Here is a 23,697-nt window from a genome sequence, read left to right as displayed (position 1 = left end):
ATTCAGTATATGAAGCACTGCACATATGAAAGGAATAGCGATGTATGCCACTAGGCGACAGCATAATATATTTGCAATAAGACCACCGTAAAAAGACCACATGATACAACCTCACATAAGACATAACCTTATAAAGGGTTGTTGAGTTTTTGCAGTCCACCGTATTATAGCAGACCTAAAGAAGAGACTTTGTTCTTAATGCACATTGCTATGGCTAAGTGATATTTTTATTTAGCCTGACACAGATACTGCATCATGTGATCAAACCTTAAATAGATGATGTCATCTCCTAAATAAGAGAACACTCGGGAGGTTTTTGTTGATCTAGTATTACTTTGGATATACATGACCCGCTTGTGATATTTAATGACTATGCAATAAATAACATGGTAATCAAATTCATATTCTTTGGAGATGATACAGTAGTGGCTTTATAATAAAATGTATCCCTCTTCTTTATGTCTGTCACCATATTATGTGTTATTCATTACAGCGAGCCAGTGATGCAGGCTAGAGCAGTTCTTGGCTTTTATGAACAGACTGGCATAACTATAGGGGTCGCAGCTGCGACCGGGGCCGTGCCTCTAGAGGGCCCGGGGCAACCCCTGCGACCTCTTATTCCTGTCTCCTCGTACTGGTTCAAAATTGTTTAGAAACGGCCCTTCCACCGTGGACCGCACCGATCCAGGTTGGAAGGGCCCTATCTGTGTTTGAGCATGCATGTATACATGTGTGTGTTTGAGCATGTATGTGCACTTATGTGTGTTTGAGCATGGATTTATACTTGTGTGTGTGTGTTTGATCATGGATGTGCACTTGTGTGTGTGTGTGTGATCATGCATGTGTAATTGTGTATGTGTATGAGCATGGATGTGTAATTCTGTATGTGTGTGTAAGCATAGATATGTAATTGTGCAAGTGGGGTGAGATGGAGTGTGTGTTAGTGAGTATGAGTAAGTGCACAGAAGGCACAGACCAGTTGTGTGTGGGTAATGATGGCACAGACCAGCTGTTGATGTTTGGGAGTGCAGGGCAATTTTTCACACCAGGGCCCTGTGGTTTCTAGTTACGCTTCTGCATGAACAACTCAACTCATGAGCTCGACTTTACTGCTGGATATTGGAGCTCGGATTTGCAAACTGCTTGTCAGATGTACAGGATGACTTAAACATGGAATGGGAGAATGTGTTTTAACTGGTTTGGTTCTAACTCATCTTCTACCTTCCCCTAAAAATCCCCATTTATGCAAGCATTCGGGTTAAGGCCATGTTGGCTAGCCTACCTTTACTATTAACTCTTCAATTGCATATTGTAGCAGATCTGAAGCTAATTTAAAAATGAAGGGTATTAATCTGGAAGTAGAACACACACAAAGAGATGCTACTACTTTATATTTCAATAGAAATATAGAATAAAATAAACCAAGTAATAAATAATAATACAAACCAGCAAAGAGGTGTTTAAGTCATTGGGAACAAGGAATGCTAACCCACTAAACTATAAAGCAATTCATTATATTGGGTACCACAAGAAGCCACTCATATTGAATAAGGAAAAGTGAATGTTTGACCAATATACTGGGTTATTCCCATTGAATCCACGTTTAGTAACTGTTTAGGCAGGTAATCCTGACTGATGGATACTTCATGTTAGCTTTATTTGCCTTTGTGTTTTACTAAAGAATCCAAGCATCATTATTGAATATTTTGCAAATAAGGGCAACATCATTTTATAGTAAATTACATATGGGTATGCCAGGTATACTCTTCGGGTCTGTATATGTAACCCATTCATTCACCAAACTGGTGTTGATTGAAGGAAAACTTAATGACAAAGTAAATTAACTTACAAATTATGTTTCAAAACAATTTCTTACCTCACCTTAAAATAGTCATCATTCATGTTACTCAAGGTCATTGGTAAGAGCGTATTTACATCATATTTCTTTGGGGGGTCATATAAATGAACCATACCCTATCAACCTGCCAACAACTCTCTTAAAACAGTAATCCCTTTCATTTTATAGTATCTTTATACATAGCAGAAACAGCAGTCTGTTTGCCAAATTTATATGCCTCATTTAAATTGGGATGTTTATATTAGTCAGCATCTATTATAGCCCAGACTCTCAGCCTTGTAATGACATTAAAAACAGAAATGTTTAAAAAATGTGTCACATTCTAAAATGTTCCAAATCTGCATACATTTCTTATCATAGGAAATAAGATGTTAAAGTCAAATAATCCAGAATATATCACTGTTACTTGTATGCATTTTTAATTAAATTGAAAAAAGCCATTAATCCATTGGATCCATTGAATGAAGGTCAACTTTTCCAATTGAATTCCTACTATATATGTTATATAGTTAAATACAAAAAAAAAAAGACTTTACGATTATTATCAAGTTTTACCCTTCCAAAATGCGACTTATATCCAATATGAGAGGTAAAATAAAACCTTTTTGACTTACTGGATCAACATTAAGTATGCTGAAGTTAAATTGTTTTAATCCTGAATGGCTATGTTCTCTAGAAAGACATTTTTTTAACCATTAACTGAATTCCACAGTTTAACTACCCTAAATGTAAAATACTTTCCTTTGCTTAGCAAGGGATCTCTTTTCCTATATTCTAAGAAGACGTGCCTGTAGTGTCTGTTAATTTCTAAAAACATCCCCAGAAAGGTCTTATGGACACAGGGGCGGGCTGGGCCGGGGGGCAGGGGGGCAATTGCCCCCCAGGCCGCCCGAAATCTAATCTAAACGGCCGGTGGGTGCTGATGCCGCCGGCCGGCGCTACTTTTAATACTTTTTTTTAAAATGTAATATGGCAAGCCGGATCGGCTATTAAATGAAAAAAAAAAATAGTATTAAAGCAGCGCTGGCCGGCGGCATCAGCACCCAGCGGCCGTATGCGATGGCCGCCAAGTGATGGGAGCAGCGTGAGGGGTGAAAGCTCTGCCCCCTCGCGCTACTCCCATCACTATGCGGCCATCAGATTGTTGGAAATCGAATCTAAACGGCCGCTGGGTGCTGATGCTGCCGGCCGGCACTACTTTAATACTTTATTTATTTATTTTTAATAGTCACAAAGCCGATCCGGCATATTAAATAAATTAAAAAAAGGATTAAAGTCGCTCTGGCCGGTGGCATCAGCACCCAGCGGCCGTTTAGATCAGTTTTCCAGCAGTCTGGTGGCCGCATACTGATGGAAGCAGCGTGAGGGGTGAAAGGTGAGTGCGAGGGGGCGGAGCCACTTCACTACACTTGCCCCCCAGGCCTTAGGCTGCCAGCCCTCCCCTGTATGGACATAAAGACATTTTAAGCGCATATAGAGTTTCTTTCATCCTATTTCTGGACATTATTTTTTAACAGGCCTTTTTTGTTATAGGGTTAATTATTCTCTTCAGAGACCATTTGTAAGCAGCTCAAGCTAATTTCAATCTGTAGTACTAACACACATTGTTATAGTTCATGTAGCTTCATAGAAGCCAATATTTGCAAAAATGTCACAGACTAAGAAAGCATCTGAATGAAAAATGAATACTTTCTCCCTCCAATGTTCTTCTAATTTTTACATAAATGATGGACGAGCTTAATAGGGGACTTTAGAACATTTTTGGAGCACTTGGAATCCCCAAAACGTGAAGAGGGACTATGTATAGAAGGGGAATTATACGGTATCATGATAAATGGGATTAAGAGATACAGAATGCTGTTCAAAGTGACTTGGTTGAGGTGGTTTCCTACTTAATTGTATGCCCTTTTTGTTCTGCTTAGTTTGACTTTGTTTTAGTAAATATTACTTGTTTTTCCCTCCAGGCTTGGAGACTACAATGTGGTTAATGGGTGCCTTGAGTTACATTGGATACAACAAATCATGGGGCTTCGTGAACGGACACACAGGTCATTTCAAACAGTTCATGCTGTCTCCATGTTCCGTAATTGTAGTCTAGAGTCCTGCGAGTTTCTATATAATAATATTGATGCCACTTTTATCCTGGCCAAATTGTTGCATCATCCTGTAGTGCCATAAAATTAGATATTACTATGGGAAAAATGTTTTGCATATGTCGCCACATAGACGTATTCAGCATATTGTAAACTACTGTTTTCTTTCAAGCCTGTTGCTGGTTTTTCATTTGGTGTCTTGTGACGCAAGTTGCCGTTTCTAAATGTTTTCTATTTGTGTATTAAAAAAAGCCTGGGTATTTTAAAACGCCTTCTGAACCAAGGTAACACCATCCATTATTAAAATGATTCCTATGGAAGATAAAGCTCCTGCATTTCAATTATCAGAATAAAGCTCTGCTTAAAATCAGAATAGTCGTTACGTCAGAATAAAGCTCTGCTTAAAATCAGTAACTAGTCGTTACTTGACTAGGCTGCATTTCAGAACAAAAATAAAACAAAAAATAAATTGTGATTAGACAGTTAAAAGCTGAAATCCCTTCATCTGAAATATTTATTGGATTTGTTTTATCCAAAAAACTCAGACTTTTCTTACCGAAGATCTTTGATATTGTCCCTTGAGCCACACTTTTTTTTGCAGAGGTGAAAAAATATCTTATCTTTTGGCCCAGGATTTTGAGAAGAACTTTGGAATAAAAGAAATAATGTCTTTGTTCACATCCCTTTGTGGTATACCTAGTTCAGCAAATTATGTTTGTTTTTTTTCTTCTTAGAAGCTATATTCCCATCACTTAATGGTATAGATTTATGGTATGATACACATGTGGTGTTATAATTTGGCATTGTGTAACGCATATTTTGACCTCGTGTTTTGGTTTGTAGAATGTCTTATTGATTAAATCTGTTGTGAAAAAGAATATTTCCTATTTTACTTTTCAATATCTATATTCTTTCATTTACGCTTTAGCTGTTGAGTTATTTGTAGAAAAAGAAAGAATTATTGGTATTAGTGAATTTGCCTAAGCCAAGAAAAAGGCAAAAAAGAAAAGGCAAATGGCTTGGTGACACATTGAGCAGAACTGACTTTAAAGAGGAAGAACCACCAGCAGAATTAAAGAAGCTAGGTTTTATAACAAAAAGTATGTATTGGAACTAGGAGATAAGCATAGAGAAATGGTGAATAGTGGAATAAAGCAAGCAAACTCAAATATTTAAACTTTTAAACATTTAATAATATATTTGAATATGTTAAATTGCGACGAGCATATTTTAATGAATGTATCCCTTCAAATTTAAACTTAAATTTCAAGATAAAACCATAATTGATTTTCAGCTTTTTCCCTTTAGAATTCTTAAAAAAGCCTTTATAAAAAAGATTTTTTGCAGAAATGAAAGCAATAATATTGTTTTCTATACATCTTGTATGAACACATAAGTCTCCTATACATAATAAACAAGGTATGTGTAATGAGGAATGACTGTTATGACGGATTTACTGTTGATTCATAGGTAAAGCCAAACCACATTCCAAAAGGTCATTTAAACTTTTGACCATCAAAAATGTCCAGCTGTGCTATTTCTGGATCAAAATGTTCTTGCAAATAGCCAAAAAGCCCACCGTGCAGCTACACGTGGGAACATGATCATTCCAAGAGTCTGTGGCACATTTTAATTAACTTCAGTTTTTCAAATTTATATTGACTGTTCACCAATTAGCCTACTCTTCTCGCTTTCTCTATGGGATCTGTTCATGAAACTGTGAATTGCACACAACTTACATACACTCGCCTGCAGCAGAGTGGAGAGCAGTAAACTTACAGTCTTATTAACCGTGAGTTACAAATGCCCGTCCCACTAAAAACAAGATGGCAGGGTCAGGGGAGGCATAGGGGGTCTGTGTATTATCCCGTGCTACCTGTCATGACCTCTAGACTGTGTTTGACCTTGATTCTGGTTTCACCCTGTTTTTGTCTCTTTGACAGCTTTGCTAGAAGACTATTGTATGCCTGAGCACCAACCTTGTATTGGGACTCCACCATCTTTACTGTGGATGGCTGGAGGTGTGAACTACATATGTTCTGACCCAAACAAGCCAGCACAGGCTGGAGCCAGGCTCACGTCAAACCTACGATGTCAGAATCAGAGGAGCACAAGCCAAAGCCGAGAATGACTCTACTTCTACCTTCTTGACACTGGCTTGCCCTAACTCTATCTGTCCTAAAGCTAATTGTGTTACTATCTCATCTAATGGACATGGTTAGGGACTAGAATATCACTGCTATTACTTAGCAGCATTAGCTTTCGAATAAAGATAGATTGTATATTTTAAGCAAATATGTCAGCTCTAGCCAGAAGACATTATATCCCACACAAAATATTCTGTTAGCCCGGGTATTTTATTCACAATTTGTATATAAATTCTGCTGCGCATGCTAGTCGTTTATGTTCTATTTTCTGTAGGCTCTAATTTACTGCACATTTCAGTTTTATGTTCAGTTGGATGGGGCAACAGTATTCGATTTTCATTTAATTCTAGCTAAGGTAAACTCTCTGTTTATGTTTTTATTATTATAATTCATAAAATATGAAACACTGCAGTTTAACTACAGAAAAATCCTAGCCTGTATTCCATATTACACATTGAAAAATTTTACGAGAAAATAAAGTTAAATATTTGTAATATCCTGCCTTACGGAGTTATTAATATCCCACGGGGAATTCTGCCATTATCTTTCCAGATGAGTCATTACTGACATGGAATCCTGCAGTATCTCTGAAATGTAAGATTTTATCAAAATGGTAGAATGTGAATTTTGCCACAAGTATATGTTGTATTGTTGTGCGTGTTTCTACCTAACTTTACTTGACCTGCTGCTACATGACCAATGAAAGGCACTAAAATGGACAAGGTAATAATAGTGGTAGATACAGATACAGTAAGAATTCGAAATTATGCAATTTTTTTAGCTCAGTTGCACATCAGCGGACAGTAATGATGTCTTCTATGTGCTTTATACCTTACTAGATCAACCTAGACCACTACATCTGGGGGGTTATTCCACAAACCCACAGCATCATTCGTGAAGAAATACTTCCCTACAGCACATATAGGTTTTAAACCTCTAGTCTTATATATAGATAGATGTTTCATATAACCTTGCTCTAATGAACTATGTACATAATTACATAGTAAGTATGTTAAAAAGACATAGGTGTTCAAGTTCAACTTACGTGAAGAAAAAACTTTTAAACCCATGCCAATTTTCTCAAGAATAATTACCCCATAATTAACAAATTTTAAATAATGAATGTACCCATGGAATCTTTTCCCTGCCAGTCCAATTTATTCCTCAAAGCCACTACAGTACTGGCAGTCACCCTTAATCTGTTTAAGATGGAACAGGGTTAATCTCCAGATCTTGAGGGCCATAACCAGACCAATTTTTCTACATATCGCAATAAGGGAACCGGCAGCTCACTTGAAATGTTCTGAAGTGCCTTCCACTAGTTGCTCCTGGGCCCCAGCGTTCTGGCGGTCCATAACCCTCAGATCTCCCACGAAGCAGCGAGCAGTGGCATGGGAAGATGATTTTCACACTTGCGGGGCCCGATCGAATTGTGGCTGAGTGAGGGAGCTGCAGGTCACAAACAACATACAGGAGGGAAGTGGAGAATGTAGTAAGTACTGTGTGTATATGTGTGTATATATATATATATATATGTGTATGTGTGTATATATATATATATATGTGTATGTGTGTGTATATATATATATATATATATATATATATATATGTGTGTGTTTGCGTATGTGTAGTGGGGACAGAACAGAAGTTAGAAAGAGGATGAAAAAATGTAAAAGGCAGACAAGTGAGATGTACAGTGGGAGCCCACAAGCTCCTCATATACACACAGACAAAAACACACTTATACACACAGTTACATACACACGCACACAGAAACATACTAACATACCTACACACACATACCCGAAGCGCTTGTTTATTCATACTGAAAACTACGCAGGTCACAGGATTCAGAATACTATCAGTTATTTTAATGGACACAAGAAAGGTTTTCTTTTAACCACACAAATTCAATAAAATTTAGTTCATGTAAACTTATAACATGAAAATTCAAGCTAAATAAATAAATACATGTTCAATACTATTTGGTACTAAAAAGAACGAATTAGCCTTTTCAAACAAACAAAACAAAAAAACAAACAGACACTACATTTACTGAATTTTACGAGCATTGACATTTTCAGAATGGTATGCATCTGGATTAAATGACATTGTAATTTGGTTGACCTCAATTTTGGTTAAAACCCCCGAGTTAAACCTCAAGTCCAGTTTTGTGTAAAATCTAATCCTAAATTATATTACTAGGGACATGTTTGGAACATTTCTTAGTAAAGTCTATACTTTTTATGGTAAATCCTAGAAAACAAAACATGGACAGTAGCCCCCAAAAAAGGAGGCATTCTGGAAATATCACAAATCAATACCCTAAAGATAGATAAACATAGCGGCATGTTAGATCAATAGTTTATGAATTCAGTTGTTGGAAAATGGCTGCATGGGGCCAGACACTTTTGGGGCCGACAATAACTCTTTTCCCTTGAGAACTTCTAAGTAACCATGAAAAGCCAAGGCTACGACTGAAATCAGCGTCACAAAAGGCAGTGTTGATTTTATAAATTAGTACCCCTCTTGATGAGGTTTCTCTGGTATCCAATGGCATTAAAGATCAATCTGAACAGATCTACCTTTCCAAGTACTGTAGTTGTTATTGATCCAGAAATAAAGTTGTAACAATTATATTTCTAATTTTGCCTCCAGCCGATGAGAAACACATTCTTGATTTCAAAAAAGGTGTTACTGGTCTTTGTTTTTTATAACACTTTCTATTCAAAGTGGAAATGACACATATGAGTACACAAGATAAGCAAATCAAATGCATAAGTACAATATACATGTATCAATATCATATAAGGCGCATAAGAACACCTCAACATGAAGAATTCCTCTTCTTGGGAAAAAGGAGAGAAGGGGCTAAGCTGGAGAGGCACGGGTAAAAATAAATAGAGGTAGAACTAGTCTACAATGGATGTGAAAGTGTTACTAGAGTGGGTAGAACCGATGCAGCAAGTCAGCGGGACCAACCATCTATCCTCTTTACCCAGAAATTAAAAGCTGTCCTAGAGTAATGGAGGTCTGGTAACTAAGTCTGATTTTGGGAGCCTCCAGGCCAAACCCAGAGAGGTCCCAGGTATGTTTAATAGGATCATCTTATGTTTCATGTGGCTATTTAGATGTGGAAACCTAATATAGTTTATTTTACTTGCTAAATTGGAAAGAAGATAACATATAACTATTTTATTGATATGATGATACCTTTTTGATTATATCATAATACTTATTAATTATAGTTCTAATCATGTAGATGTTTACTATTTTAAATAAAACAGTGTGTATTTTAGTTTTTTTTGTTTTTTTGTAGTTGCTTTTTTGAATCCTTTGAATTAAAGCATAACTCAAACTGCATGTTAGTTTCCTGAAGAAGGAAGTGTACTTACATAAACAAAATATGGTTTTAAAAATGTAAATGCATTTGTTTTCACGAAAGCAAAACCTACTTCCTCCCACAAAGTCTGGGAATGAAAACTAGATGTCAATTTTCTCTAAAAGGCTGAAGGCTCATCTTCTATGAATATGGTAGGAAGTGGTTTGATAAATCTTTATTAACTGAAGCACTATTTCATTATTTGACACATCTTAACTGATTTATAGACAAGTAAAATAAGCAGAATCAATTACGTTATGAAAAGATAGATTTCTTACAATGTAACCCGTTTTCTCATTTCAGATAGCAAACCAAGTACAGTAAACATGCACACGATATTTATTGTATTGGTTCAACCTTTTTAATGTTTTAATTTGTTTTAGAGGTTGTTTGATTATAACTGTCACAAGTGACATATATCTTATAGTCTTATAGAGTTTGTGCTCTAGATTACATAAGATTCAAAACCACCCAAAAAATTTATTTTATCCATGACCAGGGTTTTTACCTCTTATTGACCAGATTCTTTTGGATATTAAGTTTGTTCAATCACAATACCCCTTTTTTAAATGTTTAGTGTACCCACACATATTCTATATTGTTTCATGAAGGAATGATTGGGATTTCCTTGTATACTGTTTTCATATGTATAGTCCGTGTGAATTTACAAGAACATTTGTAATTTTAATACTTCACCTGTATTGGCTACTTTCTATACTTTACATTCACATTTTAAACCTAAAACCCCTTTAAACAGTGCTATGAGTATGACAACTTCCTCAAAGGTGTCAAATTAAATCAAATTATATAGGAGATTTGGTCATTTTAACATCAATGGAAAGGTTATGTGATAATCCATGAGTTGTAGTTGTAGCCTATGAAGAAAGGTGCGTTAATAAAATAAATGGGGTGATATACACAAATACTACAATAAGGAAACCACTGTGGTTCTCCACAGAAGTGGCCCATATGTTGAAGAAGAATAAGGTAGCACTTAGCAAGTATACGCGGATGATGAAGAGCAAATATAGAGATAGCCTTAGGAAGGAAAAATGATTATTAGCTGTCCTAGTAATTTTATAAGCAATATTACAAAATGTCTCAAAGGTTAGGTAACTGAGAATGTCTACCTTGTTGCAGACTTTTATATCCTCTGCAACAAGGTAGACATTCTCAGTGGTCAGACCTCACCTAGAGTATTGTGTGCAGTTCTGGAGACCCAATCTTCAGAAAGATGTTGACATTCTGTAGAGAGTTCAAAGGAGGGCTACTAAAGTGGTTAATAGTTTGCTGGATAAGAAATCGGGAAAGGTTAAGGGAACTCAATATGTATAGCTTAGAGGAACTAAGAGGTGAGATGTAACAGAAACATTTAAATGCATAAAGGGATTTAAACAAGAGTAGGGAAGTACAAAGGGGAAGTTCATTTCAAAGAAGGATAATTGTCATAGTCTAAAACTAGAAGGTCAGGAGCTTTGATGTAATGTAATGAATTTTTACTTTACTTAGAGGTTGGTACAGACAACATAAGTATTACTGATACTATATAAAAATACCTATATAAAATAGAAATTTCTTCTATACTGTAGGTGCCACAGCTGAACAATGGCCACATTTCTTTTCAGCAATATCTCCTGATCAGTCACACCTCACATACATACTTATTTTATGTTCAAGAGGGCAGTATTATTTGTTATTTTGTTTATTTTATTATTATTTTTCTTTTTTTGTTGTTCGTTTTGGTTTTTGCATTGTTCCCAGTGCAGTATGGCTCAAGATTCCTTTCATGAACCTCTCAAACATTTTTGAACCCAGTGATATCGTGGTGACATCACCATCTCGATAAATGTTTTTTTTTATTTATTTTATTTTTAAAGTGGTTTTTTTATCTGATTTTTCCACATTTTGTGAATTTTTGGGAAGGGAAAGAAACTTTGCTTCTCCCTCTCTTCCTCCTGATCTGTCTATACTGACCATGCTATGATCATCTAGCACATTGTTTATGATGGTGTACACAGCAATGCTGACATACAACCACCCAGACATACAAGACACAAGTTCAAAGGGCCCCCCAACAAAGAAACTCTGATGTGATGAAAAACTCCTCACATACTGAAGCATGATGTGGAAGGTCGGCGTAATGTTGCAGCTTCAATCCGAAAATGGAAATTAAATCAACCTGCTTGTTTATGCCCTGTAAGTAACCCAGAACCCCTTGCCTTAACAATATTTCAACTCAACCCTGTGACCTTCCTTTGTGGCTGCTCTTAACCCCTGCAACAATTATATTGAAAATGCTATAAGAAGTTTGGATAAATTGATTTAATAATTCTAAAAGAAATGAAGATTATACTTCCGCTTTAAAGGGAAAATGTCCACCACTTTGTTTCCGTTGGCTTTTTGAGAACATACATTTGAGAAAATATCTGTCCACTCTCAGGGCTGGCCTTAGGTGTTCAGGTGCCTTGTGCAGACTACTTCTCTGGCACCCCCCTCGACAAAAAAGAAAGGGAAAATATCTTGTAACAATAATATACCTTAAATACATTAAATATAGGACAGCTAACAGTGCAATCTTTGTAACAAAAAAAATGTTCTTTAAATATTGAAAAAAATTGGACCCTAGGCAATTATTTCCTTTGCACCCCCTCCACGCACACTAGCATGTAATCACTCCCTTGCAGTGTGTAGTCTTCCCTCCTTCTGACCCTACCATTTGAAAGGTCCTCTCCCGTACTATTCCCCAGAGTACCTTTGTCCCCTCATTCACTAAGCCACACATCTATTTTTCTTCCTCCCTGTAGTTCAGATATAGATCAAATAAACAACACATGTAAACAGCACTTGCGTGTATAGACGGTATAGATAAAAAAAACCCTCTAAATTACAGGCATAGATCACAGGCTGCACACCCCAAAGGCCAGCCCTGGTGTCTTCATAGAACCTGACCAGCACCCAGATTACACACAAAAAAATAGAGCCCCGCCTGAGCCATCTTTGTCCCCAAACAGCCCAGCATGAGCCATCTTTGATACGCACTCTGTCATTTACACAATTATTTCACACAATTATTCATTCTTTTACTCATTTACACATATCATTTACACATATTTATTAATGCATTCTCACAATTTATTCTCACAATTCATCCACACATTAATTCATTCATTCTCTAATTGAGTCACACAATTCATCCACACATTAATTATTTGATTCTCTCACTCATTCACACAATTTATCCACACATAAATTTATACTCTCACTCATTCACACAATTCATCCACATAACAATTAATTCATTCTCTCACTCATTCACACAATTAATCCACATAACAATTAATTCATTCTTTCACTCATTCACACAATTCATCCACACATTACCTCATTCATTATCTTTCTCATTCTCACTCTTCTCATTCTTACTATCCCCCTTTCTCACGATCTCTTCCCCCCTTCTTACTATCTACTCCCTCTATCTACCCCTCTCCTCCCTTTCTTACTATCTAATTCCTCCCCTATTCACTATCTTCCCCCTCTCCTCTCCCTACTTACTATCTACCCCCTCTCCTCCCCCTACACACTATCTATCCCCTCTCCCCCTACTCTCTATCTACTTTCTCCCCCTACTTACTATCTACCCTCTCTCCTCCCCTACACACTATTTACCCCCTCTCCCCCCCTACTCACTATCTACCCTTCTCCCCCTTCTTACTATCTACCCCCCTTTTCAGTTCACTTACTTTGGTGAAGTCCTGTGGTGGGAGGCCTCAGTCACGCTGTACTGCCGCAGCACAAGCAGCTTCATGTCATATTCAGGTGCTCATCATGAAGCGCTGCACTGTGAACAAGGCCTCGCGCTCCCACCACCGCTGTCAGGGTAGTGGTAAGGAGCAGAGGAGACAAAGGGGGAGAGCAGTCGCTGAAAATGTTTTCATGTGCGACCAGTCGCTGCCCCTCTCTCTCCTCCTCTCCCTGCCGCCTGGGTGCTGTGCACCCTGTGCACCTGGCTCAACGCAGCCCTGGCCTTGGTGATGGTACAGCCGCATGGCGCCCTGTGCGGCCCCACAGCTTACACACCCCAAGGGCTGGCCCTGTCCACTCTTTGTTTAACCCTACAAAATTAGCAGCTCAAACCAAACCTATTCTCTGAACATAAAACGAAGTGAAGCCATACACACATATCTCAACTGTGATCAAAACGATAGGGTAAATATTACCAAAATTATGAAATTGACAAGTTCTTGGATTGCTCTACTGCTTTGTATCAAAGCACATATTTAGTCTATTCAGAAGAGAAAGATTGGTGACATGAAAGAATGAAAAATGAGAGTGAAAACTGATCCTGGTACTTTAAGACCAACAGATGATAAAAGGGACACTCCTGCCACCATTGGTCCCTTTAAATTTACATGATGCCCTTCTGCAGAATCCCCCATATGTATTTGGCCCATTGCCTGCCCCAAGCTATTTTCAATGTGTATTAAACCCCACTCCAATCATTTTTTGTCATCGCTATATGTGGCTAAAGTCTCCTGCCCAACTTCAAACATTCTTCTCCCACTATGGCAATAAAAAATGTACAAATAGCATCAAGATCTTTCAAATTAATAAAAAAAAAGTTATCATTAAAAAAAAGATTATAAATTGGGAGTAAATATTTTACATTCTTTCCTGAATTTTATATTAAAATTGTAAAAATGCCCTGCCCCATTCTATGAAATTCAAAGAGTTAAACGAAAACATTTCTGAGTAAAATGAGCAGAGTATACAAGCATGTGGTTCCTGAATTTCTTCTTTAATACTGTACCATAAAAACCAAAATGAATTATTTTCCCCACATGGTCTTAATAAAGAAAGTGACCCTAGTGTCTTTCTATACAATGCACTCACACTGACAGACCTCATATAGAGCGTACTTGTGTTTCAAACATCCTGTATTTCGCATTCCATGGTTTTTAACAGAGATGTTATATCTGGCATTTCTGAACTGAGTAATTGCTGCACAGAGTAACTCTTGATACATTAATGAATGCTTCATAATTAATTAGGTAATTAATTATAATTAATTTATATTTAAACCTATTTTTGTAAGTTGTGAAAAACTTTAATCAAAGACATCTTTAATAAGGTACTTACAGTGATCTGGTTTATTATCTAAGTACCAATTCAAGATGAGGATCATCAATTATAAACGTATAAAACAAATATTAATCAAATATGAATCAATTATATTTTGCTGTCAATGATAATAATCCACTAAATAATTAATCCACTAAATAATTAATCCACTAAAGAAATGCTTAGGTCTGCTCAGTTGTATCGAGGGACAGATTCTCTATAACCAGCATATAGAGTTGCAGTTTAGGGGTACATTAATAGCAGCAGTTACGTTGATTAAAATAATTTTTACTTATGTATGAATTGATGCCAACAGATCTCTTATAGTCCATAGCATTTTTGATACATTTTGGTGGACCAACATTCAGAGAGTGGTGGCATTAGGTTCCAAGCTCTGAAGGCTTATGTGACTTTATGTGTCATGGTACTACGAAGTTCTATGAATGTTGGTCCACCACAAGGTACAATATGCAAATTTGGACATTTGGCCCACAGACCATATGGAAGTACCAATTCTGTGCCACATATCTCTTACAAAATTACTTTTCTTCAATTCAGATAATCAAAATAATTGTGAAAAAAAAGTTGCTATGTTAAAAAAGGGCAAATTTGTAAAAATAGCTGAATGTGTTCACTTGCTAAAATAAGGTATTTATGGTGTTGGTACGTTTTACCAATGTGGTTTGGCCCAACAAACACTAGAACATTGCACTGTATACTCATGCAGGGATTTCAGAAAAAATCACGCAACTAGCAGAATATATTTCACAATTTCTTTGCGAGTTGGCTGTGATCCAACTGTGAAAGCTCGGCATCTAATGAGATGATTCACTGGGTGCACAGCTATTAAACTGCAGTTATTTTCACATCAGAAGAAATCGTGGTCGAGGGTCATCAGCATGGGCCGTCAGAGGTAAAAAATGAAATGTTCCATGTGAAAACGATGTTTTCTGCTAACCTTAGCATTAAACTATATAAAAATATAAATCACAAATTAAAAGAAATGTGTATGGTATTAAGCAGCAAAGGGCTTACTCGATCAAGTTTATCATTCAGCATTTAATTAATAATTTTCGAAACCTCTAAATATAAAGCTGTGTGGCCGCTTCACAGAGCACTAATCGGTTCAGTGATGGATCGTAGACCTGGGTTTCTTTGTGTTGCTCCCTTGGGGGGATATCTACTGTCATTTTATTGACAGTCTCATAATCCAGTAAATAATACCACACAATGTAACCATTAAATTGGGTTCAACTTTCATTTGTTCTGTTTAATTAGATTAGTTCAATATATGATGAAAAGAACCTTGCTAAATGTGCTTAAATTAGATGAGTAGCCACTGTAATTTCTTTAGAACAACATTTTTGGAGCTTTCATAAAAAAAGGTGAAAAAAACTGCAGACACGTATAACACATTATATATACACTGGGCTAGTGTTTGCCTTATGCATTTTCTAGCCAATTGGCTAATACAATTTATAGGTGAAATGTTACTCACTACAAAGTGACAACCTTGTCGTTTGTCAATAAAAAGTGCACTTTAGGACTTCAGTAGGATGTTTAAGTTTTGAGAAGTAAGATAGTAGCCAATCAGCATGTTTTAACTCTGATCCTTCCGCTCTACCTTACATATTTACAAAAAAAGTTTGCTGATCACCAGCTAACCTTCTTCTGACATAAAAACATGGAATTTTGCACCCATGAAAGTAAAATTCACCAATGCTCAGCTACTTGAGGTTCTTGTTTGGTGTCTCAGTTGATTTTACTGGTAATTTTTTGCTTAAATCTGGTGTTTGCATTTGACCCGATATTTGAGTCTGATATTTAGGGTTTGCTTAAGGGTTTCCTTCCCAAGATAATATGACTAGACCTGTGCCAAAAAATTATGTTCACTTATTAATGTTGCCGTAAGACATAGTGAAATGTATTCTCTAACTCAGAACATTTGCCACAATAAGCTGGAGAGCTGTTGGAACTAGATATGTTGAGTAGTTTTACTGATAAGAACTAAAAATTATTAGGGAAGTTTTATTTTATGCTCCATTTGTACAAAATGTGAGCTCCCAACATAACGTTTTTGTTGGCTGATAAATTTATTTTATACATTAATAAATGACATGTACAAGTAGCTTCAGAAATATTCCTAAAAAAATGGAATGTAAAATAATAAAATCATGTTATAGATTCTGCTATAATACTGCTATTTTATTTACTGTTATAAATGTATTTTTTTATTACTGATAATAACCAACAGTGGAAAAATCGATTATATCTATATTATAAATAAAATAGTATGGAGAAAGTTTTCAGAACAGATAAGCTAATTTAGTCATTGCAACAATATTTTAACCAAAGTGGAGGTATTTTATAATTTTCCCAAACTATTTAAACCTCTAAAATGGGGTTTGTAGGAACTTTTGTAAGTTGCATAGCTATTAATAAAGCTAAATAAATAAATAAAATAATTCACAATTAACTAATTATTTTAATGGATAATGATTAGCTCACAATGTATGGAGAGAGAAAACTTGTAAAAGGAACATTTAGTCAAATGTCCATCAGAAAGCCTGTTAACTAAACACAATAAAGCGAAAATCCAAAAAGCTTTATGAGTGTAACAAAGGGGCAGGGGAATCTGACACATGGTAATTTAGAATTAACAAGGCCAATACTAAAATAAAATGAAATGTTTTAAGTAAGGAACTTGTTTTGCTTTTTCTTTTCCAAGTTGTTTTAAAATATTAAAAAAGAAGAAAACAAATGCTTTACACCCCTTTAAATTTAACACAGCCTTGCTTTTCCGTGTTCTCAGCTGTATGGAACAGTAGTTAGTAGTAAGTAGACTTACAAGGATAGATTTTTTTCCCTCTCTAGATGTAACAGAAAGGGTGCTGGTTCAATGTATTTGGATGGGAGTTTGTTATTAAGGAATAGTCAGATTTTTTATTTTTTTTCACTGAAAACTGTTCGTTACATGTCTGCCTTCTGACTCTTGATATCATAAGTTCAGTTTTTTCTCCCCAATGCACTCAATTATTATAATAATGCTTAAATCCACCTTCATATGACCCAAATATCAGGTCGTATTATAACTGCCACATGACAAACATAGCATTAGCTAAACAATAGAGTGTCTAAATTAGTTGTTATTTCCAGCTTCAAAAAGTTTGACTTCCACTTCCACCACTGAGTCATGTCGCTGTCTATCTGTGCTCCTAAACACCTGTTTCCCTTGTCTGGACTACAAGTCAAAACGTTCTACTGGATGTTACGATAACCATAATAATAAGTAAGATTATTACATAAAAACAAGGTTGTATTTTATATGTGTAACTCCAAGTAAAACAATCCTGCTTGTCACCAGCTTTTGTTCGTGGCAAAAGTGCACTGGATACACATATTCCTTATAGTTATATTAAGAGCAATAACCCTTACACAAAGCTGCTCATACTTTTCTAGCGTATACACTGACATTCATTACCTTCAAAAATAGGCTGTAAGATCATAAAAGCAGGTGGTTATTCTCCTTCTGTACCAATATACTTGTTAATGTGTATTAATAATGTTATTTAACCTGTCCATGTTAAATATTTTCACTGTTACCTATTCTAACAACACTACAGAATCTTCTCACGCTGTATTTAATTCAGAGTCACTTAAGCAGGTTCTAAGCGTATGTAACACATGTAAGCATCTACTCATAGCTATTTATTATCTACTTTTGATAAATATTATAAATGTAGAAGGATAATCTAATACGAAACAACTAGATCCAACAGAAAATACACCACAAAACTGGGATAAGCAGTTCATTTTTAACTAGATTTTTTTAATTGATTAACAATTGTCTGCAAACAAGCATTGCAATGTAGTCATACAATTCTGTATAAAACAGACAAATTGAAATTATGGGAAAAAATATATAATTTAGTACTTTGTTGTTCAGATATAACTTATATCCAACAAGGAAATGTATCATCCTTTAAACTCTTCCAACTATGTGTCATTAACCTTGGTTTATTGCTTGATAATGATATGTATCTGGCTGAAGACATTTTTTAGATTGAATTCTCTCTGAACGTGTTCCATTTAAACTTGTATTGACATTTACGACTCCAAACAAAACATTCACCTTCTTTGATATTTATTTTGAAAATATCCTGGAGCATTATGCTCATTATTCTATTACTCGTGTGCAGTGACCTGGAAGGGAACAAACTGACTGTATCCTCTCACCTCAACATTATCCGACAGCTTGAAGAAAACAAAATATTAGAGAGACACAAACGCACGACACTCATGTTGAAAGAAATCTTGATTGAACATGTAAAGTTTTTCTACTTTTTATTACATTAGATTTTCCTATTTATCTGTCTACACATATGTCTATGTAGATTAGATAGATCGATCGATCGATCTATCTATCTATCTATCAGAAGTCTCAAGGTTTGCCATGGAATGTCATGGTTTCTACACCACATTCAGGGGTCTAGTCACTAAAGATGTTTGCTGGGGCATTTACCATGTCAACATTATTATATGTCAAACAGATCAGTAAAGAGAGTTTTAATAAATGTTCCACATTACCTATGCATTATGCAGGGCCAATTCAGCCCTTCTTGTATGAAAAGACTCACTGAAATTTCCACTTAATAATCCATAGTAGCTGCTTGCCCACCTATATACGTTTGCATTGCTTGATTTCTCTATTACGTGTCTTACAGATATAAATGAGATAAGTAAATGAATACAGGAGTTTCCTGAATGATGTGCATACTGTGAAGAATGAGACAGTAGTACTCACTCATACAAGGCCATTAGTAGGGTCCAACTGCATGGCAAGCAAACAAATTGAGTATGTCAGAAATAGGTTAAAGTGGCCATGAACTTAAAAGAATCATGTCCTCCTCTTGTTTTATAAAACAAATACCGCATAGGAAGTCTGTAGAGCACATAAAAGTTCCAGTTTTGTGGAAAATACGTGTTATTCTAGATGACACAGTGAACAGATCAGTACACAAACAATCTGTTGTAAATTTAGAAACATCAAATTCATTTATTAAACAAAATGTCTAAGCTTTTGCTCTGAGTAGTTTTCTTGTAGCTTTCCCGCATCATAATAAACAGTCTCCTTGCTACCATCTCAAGCCAAGGGCCAGCAAGATAGAAAATGTATATATAGGGATTGGTTTTTTTCCCCAAATGTTGGTATTTACCTTTTTTGCACATTCCTTTGTCTTGAATCTCCACCCCAGCCATAACGCCTTCCCTTTTAACTTTAAACTTTCTCTCTTAATTATCTCTTTCTTCTCTTGTAGCCCTTCTGCACCATAGAAAACAGCCTGCTTACTACCATCTCAAGTCAAGATGAATAAATAGATACTTAAAAGATAATAATAATAATAATAATAATAATAGTAATAACAATAATTACAATGGATATACATGCAACCACAAGAATCAATGATCAATCATCAATTGATTGTGATGTCTGTTTACAAAGACAGTTAGTAGTGAAATCCATAAACAGTATTCAAAAGGCTTTAACATAACAATTTTTAGTATGCATTTTACTACTTAAAAAAAAGTCTCTAAACACACAGGAACCGCTGTGTGTTCTATATCTTTATGGTGCCATATGATTAATTTACTTGTTTTGACATTTCGTGTGAAGCATCAGATCAAAGTGTTCGGCGAGTGCTCACTCCCTGGGACATACGACTGAAAGGTGAAGATTCATATGCATTTGATGGAATTTATTTTGAAGGTACAGCAGGCTTTGTTTGATCATTGGTCAACATCTATATACTTTATCCCTCTCAGCTACGTCCGATGTTTATATTGATGGTATTTAAGCTGACATAACCGTCTAGCTGATAAGCAAACGAAACCCCTAGAAGCCCTCACTGCTCAAAGCGAATACCTAGTAAATAGAGTGACCTTGTCATTGTCCTTGTCAACACGAAAGAGGGAAAAAGAATGAAGCTAACAAAATAAAATCATGTTTTTATAGATCTTTTATTTATATGGTGGTTGTTTTTTTCCGTAATACTTACACTATAACCTGTTTTATTTCTCTCTGGTAGGCGCCAACGATATGTATAGGTTGTTAAACATTGTATGTTTAAAATGTTACAGTAGCTTCAGTTGATTTATACAGAATGTTTTGCTTTGAAAGATAAAAGTAAAAATAAGTGTGTGCTGTTTCTTTGGCAAAGGTTTGTTTTTTATACGTGATTACTACTCATATGCAGGGCAACTGCCCTCGTGGTTTGTGGATCCTGGGGAAATAAGACTTTGGAGGTCCCTTTGTTCTTAAGAATGATAAATAAGCAAATCAGCTTTTCCTCATGCTCCTGGTCTGAGGAAAATGGAGCTCTTGGATATGACACAATACCTCAGCCCTATGCCTAGGCAGTTCCTCATGGTAGTACACCTATTTCATACAATTTATGTGAAGGCAAGTAAAAAATTGAGGCTATTGGAGATACACTTGCCCCAATGGGCTTTGAGCTAATGAGCATACCTGGGAACTCTCTGGGTTTGCCAGGTGAGTGCTGCTCCTCCAGTTTTCTAGGTCAAGACCCGAATCCTCCGGGTCGCGGGAGCGGGGCCCATTTTTCCTTTAAATTGGGGTGGTTCCCGCTGCCGTCAGTGGGAACGCCCCCAACGAGTGCAGTCCTGACCGCATCCTGCAAGGAAAGTTCCCAGGTATGCTAATGACCTAAGGATGTTTAATAAAAATTGGAATACAATGGAGTTGTACAAAAAAAGAATGACACAACTTCCTTTACCATGGTAAAACATGAAAAAATAGGCTTTTGGAGTCATGCCTCTGCTTGTCAGCTGCACATTTCATTTTTTGTATGTAGTATATCTGTGTTGACTACACCAATGCAGTTTGGACATTACTTTTTCCCCAGAGACATGTCGTCTAATAAGTGGCACCTTGTTTTTTATTATACAAAGTGCAAGTCGATCTTTATCACATTTTTACTCGCCGGGTTTGGACCTTCATAATTAAAAGTTTAGTAGATGATATTTTTGATAATGCAAAAATATCACAAGTTTTCTGAACACAGTAAAAATAATACTGAATCTTTAACATTCTTAGGTCGTATTAGAATATAAAACAAGTCATCAGGAAACGATTGTACAGGAAAGAACCTGCTTAATGTCTAATAAAGAAAGAAAACATGCAAAGTATCATTTTGGCATCTATGGACTACGACTATTTTTACAGCTGCAATATTCCATGCCAGCAATATCAGTTTATTTCATAGACAATTCTCTTATGTTACCTTTAAAGACGGGATCCAGATTCTTAGAGTTTTTCAAGCTCAAAGATTTAACAACCTTAGTCTTTTTATTTTCAAACACATACATAATGCAAAGCACTCTGATAAAAGGACGGTCCCTGAGGACTGGTCAATGTGAAGCAAATCTTCTATCATCTTGAAAGTCTAGGTCATTCTCCTTTAGCACTGTACATTAACACATTACAGGGAATCACTCTCATGAAATGTATAAGAGCTTAGAGGCAATTAATGTGCTCTGGATGTATTTAAATCCAGAATTTAGACGTTTGATATTAATATGTCATTTGGAAAGTGGGTGTATGTATTTTAGGACATAGAAATTGTAAACTGATTATATGATTCAGCAGGTCTTAGGTGGGAATTTGTACACACTTCAACTAAATCATATGTTGCAGAACAGTAATTCATATAAATTCAATTTGTTAACATACTAATTATGTAGCAGTGTGTGCAGGTTAATAACATACATTTTATATATAGACAAAGTGGGGTGGGTTCAATCACTTCTCCTGGCTTCGCCCAGCTCATAAAGTGTTGAGTAGTGTGACATGGGAGCCATTCCAGGTAAAACTCCTCACGCATTTCCGCCTATGTGCGCACAAGGAATTACACATCAGGTGAAACCAATTGGGTTTGGCACTGCTGACTCTCCTACCTCTAATACATTTTGGAGAGAGTTTAGTTTTGGAGAGCCCAGAGACTTTGCCCTTTTGTGGGAGTGCCCCACAATTGTGAGAGAGTATAACAGAGCATGAGAAAGTGAATGAGGGTGAATGACAATGAATTTTGGTTCCTAATGTAAAAAGCCCTCCCAGTATTATCCAAACAAATTTTGGTCCATTAACACAGGTGTAGTAATTTCCCATAACGTAGGGGACACTAATATTGATAGTATAAAAATGTATTTTCTTCTGATTTGAAGTTTATTCTGTTTTTGAAGTTTATTTAGAAGTTTTTCAAAATAAAAAAAGGTCCTGAGAGCACAGTACACAGTTGTGTACAGGACACAATTAAAATATAAGAAATTATATATATAAAGCCACGAAAACAAGGCTAGACCGACCACGAATTGGACAAAAATGAAGTCTCTCTTTAAATGTTTCCCTACCATCTCTGAACTACTTCCGCTTCTACCAATCACTTCCGCTTCTACATTTTTTTCTTCAATTACCATCTTGTATCTTCTATCTTCATCAACATCTCCGCAGATATTACGTGGCCCTTCTAGTGACATCCTCTCCTCAATCCTCCAATCGGGGAGAGGGTGTCACTGAAAGTGCTGTAATTTTGCCATAACTTGAACTTAGAGCAATATGGCTGTAACATCCTGTCCCCCAATTGGAGGATCTGGGAGAGGAAATCACAAAAAGCGCAGGTTGATGGGAGAAGATAAAAGCTAAAGTGTTTGGCAAAGAAGGTAGGGAACATTTGGAGAGTGTGTGAAAGAGAGTGAGATTGAATGTGCAACGAATTTCAGAATTTTCAGAATTGCCAGAAAACGAATGGGCCAAAAAGGAGCCAAAAAATTACTTGTTTTTGGCCCATCTGCACATGTAAGGAGCAGCCACTATACCAACAGCTTCCCCACCGCACACTAGGTACTAGTCTAGGCTACTAACCCTTGCTGCTGACCACCAAGGTGTTATTAAATCTCTCCAAATCCAAACTGAATTAATATAACTAATTACAAAAGTTCAACAAGAAAAAAATACTTTTAATAACAGCATCCATAAAAAGAAAGTTTTTTGATAATGTCATAGCATTTCTAGCAAATAAGGGA

This window comes from Sceloporus occidentalis, unplaced genomic scaffold (assembly GCF_023333645.1).
Source record: "Sceloporus occidentalis isolate IW3139 unplaced genomic scaffold, rSceOcc1.0.p SCAF_135, whole genome shotgun sequence".
Classification (NCBI taxonomy): domain Eukaryota; kingdom Metazoa; phylum Chordata; class Lepidosauria; order Squamata; family Phrynosomatidae; genus Sceloporus; species Sceloporus occidentalis.
Note: the sequence above shows the minus strand (reverse complement) of the source record.